The sequence below is a fragment of the Sciurus vulgaris genome (assembly GCF_902686455.1).
Source record: "Sciurus vulgaris genome assembly, chromosome: 2".
NCBI classification, from domain to species: domain Eukaryota; kingdom Metazoa; phylum Chordata; class Mammalia; order Rodentia; family Sciuridae; genus Sciurus; species Sciurus vulgaris.
Genome location: NC_136462.1, coordinates 116,874,790 through 116,884,004, shown reverse-complemented (window position 1 = coordinate 116,884,004; position 9,215 = coordinate 116,874,790). Strand labels below are relative to the sequence as shown.

Here is a 9,215-nt window from a genome sequence, read left to right as displayed (position 1 = left end):
TTGAGAGCTACATTAATTCCTTCTTAGGGTGATGCCCCCAGTGACCTAATCATTCCCATTAGGCTCCACCTCTTAAAGGTCCCACCACCTCCCAACATTGCCACACTGAGGACCAAGTTTCCAACACAAAAACTTTTGGAGAACGTACTCAAAGTCTATTATACACACAGACCACATACATACACGTGTGTGGGTTGATGTGTATGACATTCATTTTACATCTCTCTTAACAGACCACAGTCTTAGCAAAAGTCATTGTTATTGGAAATACAAGTCAGAGTCACTGGAAATAACACAAATAATGTATGTATAAATCACTAAATCTTGAAAAATAATAAAAATAAGGACAATATAAAATATAAAATTATTATTGAGTTGGATGTGGTTGTGCATGCCTGTAACCCCAATCTCAGGAGGCTGAGGCAGGAGGATCACAAGTTCCAGACCAACCTTAGCAACTTAGCATGGCCCTAAGCAACTGAGCAAGACCCTGTCTCAAAATCAAAAAGAAAAAGTGTTGGGGATATGGCTCAGTGGTTAAGCATCCCTGGATTCAATCCCCAGTGCCCCGCCAAGAAAAATCAGCCAGACCAGGAAGGCAACATAAGTGAATAAGTGAAGTGGGTAGAGCACAGGAATCTGGGGACAGTGAAGACCTGCAGAGCCCAAGGTCTCCCATCATCCTTTGCTACAGCTGTCACCATGCAGGAAGGCAAACCCAATGCTGTTGGCTTGATTTTCTGATCTATTGAGAGAAATGCATATTTTATGAGAAACTTGATTTTAAAATACTCACGATTAATTTTTAGGATTTGTCCTGTATCCAGGCCAACATTGTTAAGCCAATCAACACACACACACCTGTGGCTCAGCTTCAGCCCATGCATTGTGGGTTTATAACCTCCGTGTTAGATCTCAGAGTTGGGGTGGGAGGTGATAGGAAAAGATACCCAAAAGAACAACCATGGAGCTTCCCTGATTCATACTGGGTGAAAGAGGTACCCCCGCCTCAAAAAAAAAAAAAGTGCCACCAGATTCCTCCTACTGGTGAATAATTTCTCTGCAGCCTATTTCCAGAAAAGCTGTAATTCAGGCTCTGAACAACCTATGATTTACATCCCGGCCAGTGTAAAAGATATTGTGTGGAGTCTTCCGAGTGTGCTCTGTGTGTTTGTATAAATCTCTCTACTCAAAATATCTCCCACAGTTGACTGACAGCCCATGTAATTTAGCAGAAGGCTAAAAATTCAAATCCTCAAGCCTGCCGAGGGAGCGAAAGAATACAGTAACACTGAGCGCCGCCCCTCGCCCAGGCCCAGGCGCGGCAGATGCCAGGGCTGTTCATTTTGGAGACGGAACAAAATATTTGTATTTAGATTTATTAAGTCATTATTCCACCATTTGTTCCAATATACTTTATTAAAACCGGATCTCATCTCTGTTTTGAAAGTATTACCTGATTTACATAAGCTGGTCCCAGCCCTAATTACGGCTTCCTTTGGTGTCTTTTCATTCCGAGGGAGGTTTTCTCTCCCCCTCCTGATTTTTGTCGCCTGCCTTTATGGCCCATATGTCTGCCTTGAGATAGCAAGAATCTTAGCCTATAAATAGACGGTTCAGAACGGTCCTGCTGCCAGTTATCTGTCCACACATCAACATTACCATAATTGCAACAGTGAATGTGTAATCGCTCTAATCACACGTTCCAGTCGGAAAACTGGATTGGGTTTCATAAATTGTATAATTTGAGGCTTTCCTGAGCTAACCACTGGGCGGGCGGGCTGCTGTGGGTCAGCCAGGGCTTGGCAGTGCCCTCGCCCCGCCGGGCCTGCCCAGGGCAGCATGGTGACACACACCTGAAACAGGCACTTGACTGTGGATAAGGGCAGTGCTTCCCTGCCCCCCTCTGAGGCGAGGACTCCTTAGGAACATAAGAAGCCCCACTTTAGGGGCCTATGATCAGCCAGGAAGTGTGTGCACACTCTGTCCTTTTAATTTTCATTCTTTTACATTTGGGGTGGGAAATACCATAAATATTTCCATTGCTGAAGATGAAGACATCAAAATTCAGTGAGGTTCTTCATGTTTCCAAAGGTCACACAGTAAGTAACCGAGGCAGGGACACAGATCTGAGACTCTGCCTTCCACGCCCTTCACTGCTGAGTCCATCTGCGTGTGGTATCATGGAAGGCTTCAGCGAATTTCATTTTCTCATTCCTCCAAAATGCTTCCATTACTGTCGTTTTAGCTAATTCCCAAGACCAATGAAAAGAGGTCTTTAGAGACAACAAAACTGAGACACGGAGAGGAACAGCACACAATCCAGGGTCCCCCAGCTTGCAAAGTGGAACTGCCCCGGGCCTGTGCTGCGGGCTGCGCTCTGGCCGCTCTCCTCTTGCAGGGCCTTTGTTTCCTCAGCCAGCTTCTCAAAAGGGTACTGTCATCTGGCTGGTATCCATGCACAGAGTCCTGGGGAAAGGAAGAGAGGGGAGGAGGATGGCCTCTGCCCGCTGCCTAAGTGCCCACCCCACAGGGACAAGTTGCTTAGGCCTGGTGGGGGCAAAGAAATTGTCCCTGAGGCCCCCCACAGAGTAGCTGGGGAAAGGGCTTCTTTTGTTTTGCATGAGGAGCCTCCTCTGGGCAATGCGGCTCAAACTCAAGGTCCCCAGAGTGGCTGATGACACCCGATAGGTGGGCGGGTCCCCACATACCCACGGGCTGCTTTTGCTGTGCAGGGAATGGCCTAGCATCTATTAGCTGCTAAGGACTGAGCGCTAAACAGGTCACTGTGTTGGTACCAGGACAGGGATGTCCCTGCGCCTCTGTCAGAGGAACCACCTAATCCACCCCCTTAGCTTTTCCAGATAAGGAAACTGATGATCAGGAAGGGAAAGGGCCTGCCCAAGGTCATAGCCAACTCTGTTTTTGAGCTGTATGTGTGCATACGCTCCTGGTTCTAAAGTCCTCCCTGCCAGTGTTCTACGCAGGAGATTGGGGACCAGGGCTCAGTCTTGGGCTAGAATGTCCCCAAACCTCCAAGTTAGAAAACTTCATCCTCCCATGGCTATGTCCCTGCCTCTGACCCTCGAAGTGACCTGGGCTCTGCTGGACATCAAAGCCTGGCCTGGGCCTTGGAGATGGGGACACCCTACCCTGTCACTTTCCTGACACAGAGGATCTGAGCACCAAAGAATCCCAGAAACTCCTAGGCAGCCACTGTCCAGGGCATCTCCGGGAGCAAACCGGATCAATGCTACTCAAAGTATAGTCCACAGACCAATAGGCTGCAGCAGCACTCTCCCGACAGCCCCTGGGCCCTGCACGAGACCTGCTAAGTGATCACCTCGGGGTAGGGTCAGGGACTCTGGGATTTAGCCGACACTTTCAGTATTTCGGGTGCATGCCTAGTTTTAGAATGGCAGTCCAAATCCAGCCCAGGCCTAGGGATCCTCCTAGACGGAGGGTCTTCAAGGCCCTGGCCCCCAGGAGAATAGTGATTAGATGGGCACACTCAGAGAAAAAACAGAAAGGTCTAGTACTCTGCCCCCAGCTGCACAACCTACCCTCTACCATCCGATCCTCGCTGGTTCCTAGCGCCATCCACACCCAACCTCTCCTGTTCCTTGAGCCAACAGGCTCCAAGCCTAACCTGTTCCCACTACCAGGAATGCCTGTCCTACCCCACCTCATCCCCATCCTGAGGGCTCAGCCTTGAGTTCTTTACAGTTAACCAGAGCTCTCCCTGACTCTCCTCTTCCTCAGGGTTTTGAGGGCACTTTAGAGATGTCTCTTAGCTGGGTTTAGAGGCACATGCCTGTAATTCCAGCAACTCAGGAGGCTGAGGCAGGAGGATCACAAGTTGGAGGCCAGCCTCAGCAACTTAGCAAAGCCCTAAACAACTTAGACTATGTCTCAAAATAGAAAAGAAAAAAGGGCTGGGGATGTATCTCAGTGGTAAAGCATCCCTGGGCCCACAGTACCAAAACATAAAATTAAATTAAAAAATAAAGATAATGCTCTTAGAGCAAAACCCTTTGCCTGATCTTTCATTGGTAGGGTACAGGTCTCCCCTGCTGGACTCTGAGCTCCTGGAAACTCCACAGTTTTTAACAACACCTGGCACACAGTAGGTCTGCACTGTGTGTGTGTATACATATTATGTACATGTAATAAACTCTGATCACACTGACCAATGGGGGTCCCTAAGGACTAGACTCTGTGGTAAACTATGGGAGTGTTTCAGACCCGTAAGAACGGGTCATCATTTTGCCACCAGAGGCTCAGTGCCTCTGCCCTTTCCCCTTGGGTCTCTTGAGGGCTCACTTCTCCCCTGACTTCCCCCAACACCCGCCATGCCAGCCTCTGGCCAAGGCCACACCATTGTGACACATCAGGCTTGGGCCTAGTCCACACTTGGCGGCAGCTTAGCTCAGCCAGGCAGGTGCCTGTAGGGTGACCCGCATCCCTCTTGACCCAGATCAGGAAACTTGTGCAGAGCCACAAGTCATCTCTTCGGGCAGAGGGTAAAGGTCTTCCCCTCTGTGAGACCCTGGGAGCCTCCAGGCACCTCACAAGGTCCTGCAGGAGACCTGCTGACCCAGATGCCCATGGCCCACACCACACCCCAGCAAGCTCAGACCCACATTGTCAGGCCGCTGGGTTTCAGTGGCCTCTTCAGTCACAGGAGAGGGTTGCGGGGATCCAGGCTCACTTGCCTAAAGACAGCAAAGTGTCCAGATGGCCCGGTCTGTTCCACATCCAGGCACAAACTTTATGAAGTTGGGACCCTCTTCCAACCCTATTTGCCCGTGCCTCTGAAGTTGTTGTTGTTGTTGTTTTTGTTTTATGATGCTATCGCTCAAACCCAGGGCCTCACGCGTGCCAGGAAGAACTCTACTCCTGAGCCACATGCTCAGCTGCTTGCCCACCCCTGAACCCTGGCCCTGGGAGTGCTCACCTCATTTCCTCCCCACTGCCTCAGGGACTTGCACACACTCTTCCCTCTGCCGATGACCCTCTTCCACCTTGAGCATGTCGAACATATCAGGAATTAGAAGCTAGCAGAGCAGATGCAGGGATTTGGCTGGGAGTGTGACAGGGAAGGACAATTGAGCAATGTGGCACAGGAAAATAAAAAAGATAATAAAAAGAGAAGCCCTGCCTTTAACCTGCTATGTGACTTTGACTATGTGACATCTGCACCTGTTTAGTAAAAGGCTTGGGTTCTATATTACAGCAGCACTCCAAGCATAAGAAATAGTTTGTGTGTGTGTGTGTGTGTGTGTGTGTGTGTGTGTGTGTGTGTGTGTATGTGTGCCTCTTCAAGCACAAATAGGCCCATTTAAGCAATTTAAGTAGATTGGGTTTCATGTTCTTTTCTTTAACCCCAGAGTTGTGGGCTGCTCAATGAACCATCATGAAGTGCTCCCTGGGCACCTACTGGGTGTTGGGTTCTCCACTGAGGCCCATCTTCCTAGAGAGTTCCCTTCCTGGATTGGCTGATGCTAACAGTGGTTAGCGGAGTGTTCCTGCATCTGAAGGATCGCTCCCTGGGTTTCCTGGGCGCTCAGGAGGAACACCCTCACTAGCAGGCTTGGAGAGCATCCTCTGCTAGAAGGTGCAGCACTAGGTTGCCAACGGGGAGGCTTAGAAGGCAGATAAAAGATGGGTTTGTTTTCCTGGCAACCCCAGCCAGAAAGGTATCTTGTTACCATCTCTGAGCTGGAATGGGAACTGGATGAGCACTGAGGTTCCCTGTTGTTACTTGTCCCGGCTCAGATGGTCCTCCGGCTCACCTGCCTTGCAGGTTGCACAATACCTGGAACAGGTCCCTCTGCAGGAGCTCCTGGTGCTGAAGGGGAGCGGGCTGGCTCTTTCCCTGCCCTGCCTGAGGCTAAAGGCGAGAGTCTGGGCCAGGCTCAGGTCAGGAGGTGACCCCAGGGCTCCTCCCCTCAGCCCTCTGCAAGCTAGGGGTCGGGGGCTGGTGTCTCTGGACAGCACACAGTAAGAACGACACTGACAGTGCCTGTGAGGGCCAGACGGCTGTCGCTTCCTCTAAGGAAGGCCTGCCTGAAACAGAAGCAGTAACCTGAATGAAGCCCTACTATGTGCAAGGGAGTATGCTAAGAGCTCTTCCAAAATCTCCTTTCATTTGCACCATGCAACCAAGTGGAAAGGTGAGGACTTGATAGATAAGGAAGGGACTTGCCCTGGGTTTAGAACCCACGCTTGTCTTTTTCTAAAGTTCAGGGCTCTGATCTCTAGTCCAACATCCTGTCTGCAGAGCTGTGCGCCTGGCCCCAACTCCCCAAGAGCTGACAGCTAGCAAATGTGCCTCTGCTCAGCAATGCGAGGGGCAGCCAAGTCTGCAACAGCCGTTTAAAGAGCCCAGCTAACTCCAGGGCATCCTGAGGCCACTGGCCCTGGCTGGGAACACTCTCCCGCCTTCCAGCCCTCAGTGGTGGCTGTGTCCAGCTGGGCGGTGACTCAGCCGCCCTCGTTCCCACATATCTGGGAGGGCAGGCCTCTCTCCCGGCTGTCGGTTTGGCCCTGTGGGCCCATGTGGGGGTGCCCCGGCAGCCAGCCTGCCATCGGCAAAGCCTTGGGGCTTGGCAGCCTTTGCAGGGCTTGGTCACAGGATCTGCCCTCTTCCTCAGCCCGCCAACCTCTCCCCTGGGATTGGAGGTCTGCTTCTAAATTCCTCTGGCCATCTCAACCATGTCTTCGGCCAGGCCATAGGGACTTCTGGAGTGCCAGTCCCAGAGCCTTCTTTCTCCTCCTTCTTCACCCTGAAAACTGCTCCTCCTTCAGACCTGAAGTCCCTATCCCCCAGCTGAAGCCTTATCATACGCAGCACTGTCCCCCGAAGAAACCCACCTCCCAGAGGGGCTCACACAGCCTGCTCGCCAGGCCCACCCCAGCTCGCTGATTGTGTGAAAAGGAGGGACCAGGCCCAAACAGAGCAAGAAAGCCAGATGGAAAGTGGATGTTGGCTGGACCTCAGGCGGGCCGTGTGGGAGGGCAAGCCACGGTTGGATTGTGCAGGTAGGGCGAAGACCATTTGCTCACAGCCAAGAAAAACTGCAACCCACAGTCCTGGCCCTGACCTCAGTGGGCAGTGTGCTGGAGTCAGGGCAGCAACGTGAACCTGACAAGGCCCATAAACTCTCCTGTCCTGTTTCCTCATCTGTAAAATGGGTATGGAAATGCCTGCCGGCCAGGCTTGGCCTACACAGTACCTTCAGCCCTTTTTATAAAGGACCTGGCAGAAGACCCACACCAACGTGCTACAGACGTGGGTATTTCTTTCCATTCTATGTGTGAGTCCAACAAGATCTTTACAATCCTTTATTGGTCTCATTTTGCATTCATCATCCAGAGATGCTGTGGGAAAGGACCTAGAAGCCACTTTGTAAAAGTTGCTTTGCAATGTGGCTGCTGGTTGCTGTCACTCATCCTCCCGATACCTGCCAGGAAGCAGAGAAAACATTTTCCACCCCTGCCCCCCAACACACACACACCTGATCCAGTGAGAAGCCTGAGCTCAGCAGCAGGAGCTACCGTGATGACATTCATTCTGGAAGTTAGAACAATAGCGAAACTACCTTTAGTTGAGCACCCTGTATATGCCAGCTGCTAGGGGTTGCACTTGGGGACACTGAAGTGCCTAAGTCATGGTCCCTATCCTACCAAAAGAAAAAAAGGCTCATGGGCAGGAAGAGAAAGAGAAAGGGGTAAGCAAATGACATCTAGCCCAGAGAGGGGGGAAACAGGCTGTTCACGAGGTGTAGACACGGCACCTATAAAGTCTCGTTTTGGTAAGAAGTCTGTGCTGCTCAGGGGGATCTGAAAGGGCTTCCCAGTGGGGGCTTGTGCAGGGCCTGAACGATGAGCAGGAATTTTTATGGTGAAGAAGGAAGAGAAATGGCCTGGAGGCCCCCTGGGCTCTAACCAGGGAAGGGCATGTGCCCAGGCTGACCAGGGCTACAGAGCCTCTTTTGGAGGCTCCAGGTGCTCAGAGGAGCCTCTCTGCCTGTGGCTGCCCAGGTGCTGAAATTCCCCCGCGGAGCATTGAGACACACCTGAGGGATATGCTGGCAACCTACGGCCCAGAGCTCTGCCTTCCAGGAACTGGTTGGGTGAGACAAGACTCACTCCTGGCACACTTAGAGAGCAATCCTTACCAGCAGGTGTCCAGCTTCGGGTGTGGTCAGTGATGTCTGATGTCACTTCCTTCCTCAGGGGATGCTGCCAGCCCCTTCACAAACAGGGAGATACAAACATAATTTGCACACTGTTTGCAAGAGATCAGACGTTCTCCCTCCAGTCAGTCTCCATTGAGAAACCTCTTGATATGGGCTGATTCCTACATTTTTCAGGCAAGGAAACAGAGGCAGAAAGAGAATGTGATGAGTTAGGTGTCCACAGTAAGTCATGGCAGAACGGTTCTAGACCTCTGACATCTTTCTGAGGGTTCTCCCAGAGGCACCTCCTAAATAAATGTCCCTACCCAACAGTGGCTCTCAGCGTCCTGCCTCATGTGGAGGCACAAGCATACACTTTCTCTCACTCTCAGACATTGCCTGTTCCTGACCTGTGATTCTTCTCTTAGCAAAACTCCACCTGTATGTCCCTTTTCCTCAGGCACACTCTGGTTGCTCTCCACATCCTGGTGCTCCATCTATGAGCAAAGAGCCCCCAGGCCCCCTCTCACCCCAGCTGCACACAGGCACCTTCCTCCCCTCCTTCCCTTGCTCATCCTCCTTGGCCTACCACTAGCTGGATTTGCTTCTTGCTCAATCTACTCCTTTCTATCCAAAAAAAGAAAAAAAAAAAAAAAATCCAAAAGCAATGCCATTTACAAACACAAAGCACACACACAATAAAACAAAAAACAAAAAAAAAGGAATAAATTTAACCAAAAAAGTAAAAGACCTATACACTGAAAACTATACAACATGAATGAATGAATGAAATTGGAAAACACACACACACACACACACACACACACACACACACACAAATAAATGGAAAGCTAGTCCATGTTCATGGATTAGAAGAATTAATATTGTCAAAATGTCCACACTACCCAAAGCAATCTACTGATTTAATGTAATCCCCATCTATATTCCAAGGACATTTCTCCAAGAAATAGAAAAAAAATCCTAAAATTTTTATAAAACCACAAAAGACCCCAAGTAGCCAAAGTGACCTTG

General features: G+C 50.5%; 1 long non-coding RNA gene across 2 annotated transcripts; it reads right to left on the bottom strand.

The window, feature by feature from the left end:
* Positions 1–1,328: 1,328 nt before the first annotated feature.
* Positions 1,329–8,675, bottom strand: LOC306654356. 2 transcript variants are annotated; one of them, XR_013761944.1, is made up of 3 exons: positions 7,521–8,675; positions 4,958–5,083; positions 1,329–2,469 (listed from the first exon to the last, which is right to left on the bottom strand). It is a non-coding gene; the product is annotated as an uncharacterized lncRNA (long non-coding RNA). The 2 variants fall into 2 exon arrangements; XR_013761945.1 differs by having other exon boundaries at positions 8,184–8,675.
* Between the last annotated feature and the right edge of the window lie 540 nt (positions 8,676–9,215).